Source organism: Lagenorhynchus albirostris, chromosome 2 (assembly GCF_949774975.1).
Source record: "Lagenorhynchus albirostris chromosome 2, mLagAlb1.1, whole genome shotgun sequence".
NCBI classification, from domain to species: domain Eukaryota; kingdom Metazoa; phylum Chordata; class Mammalia; order Artiodactyla; family Delphinidae; genus Lagenorhynchus; species Lagenorhynchus albirostris.
The window spans coordinates 88,611,710-88,612,582 of record NC_083096.1 but is presented as its reverse complement, the minus strand read 5'-3'; the positions used below and the strand labels follow the sequence as shown (position 1 = coordinate 88,612,582).

At 41.1% G+C, this 873-nt stretch overlaps 1 pseudogene; it reads left to right on the top strand.

Moving 5' to 3' along the window:
- The first annotated feature begins 344 nt into the window (after nt 1–344).
- On the top strand, nt 345–873 carry LOC132514527 (NEDD8-conjugating enzyme UBE2F-like; annotated as a pseudogene).

Genomic DNA, 873 nt, shown 5'->3' with positions numbered 1-873 from the left:
ACTCATAGAGGTACCTAGAATAGTCAAGTTCATAGACCTGAAAGTAGAATGGTGGTCGTCAAGGTCTTGGAGAAGGAGAGTTATTGTTCAGTGAGCACAAAGTTTCAACTTGGGATGATGGATGGTGGTTGCACAATGTGAATGTACTTAACGCCAGGGAACTGTACACTTAAAATGGTTAAAATGGTAAATTTTATATTTTGCCATGTTTTTTTAAAAAACAACTTAAGAAAAACAAACAAGGCCCACGTTGGCCCTGCCAAGGACAGACTGCAACAGGGGCCCAGGAATGGTGTGGGGCACCCAGCCTGTGTCTCCAGGTGCCGAGGTCAAAGGTAGCATTAATGCTAACTCTGCCAGGCAAATTGACATTGGATAATGGTCAGGGGCCTGTACATGAGCCAGTTTCTATCCTAATCAGAGGGTTTCTGTGAGAGACAAGTTGCTTGTTAAAGATCTGGCAGAATTTGAAGGTGATATACTTAAACATGTAAAGTACATTTTCTGATTCAAACAAGCTTCATTCCTTTCAGCTGAGATCCTAGATAAGGGTTACCATTGGAGTGGAAAATTTTAGTTTGAAGTTCCTAATGCTTATAACATGGTGCCTCCCAAAGTGAAATATACCAGAATCTGACAACCAACATCACAGTGACAATGAAATGTCTACATTCACTGAAGGAACTTGCACCCAGTAGCACTGGCTTTCCCACCAGAAAGTTGAAAGGATGGTGTTTGGGGGTGAAACCCTTTACTTACTGACCTTTTGAATTCTGACGATCTCTTATATACTGAAGAAGCAGAACATCATTTACAAGACAAGGAGAGTTTCCAGAATACGTTGAGGACTACATTAAACCTAACTCTAGATGA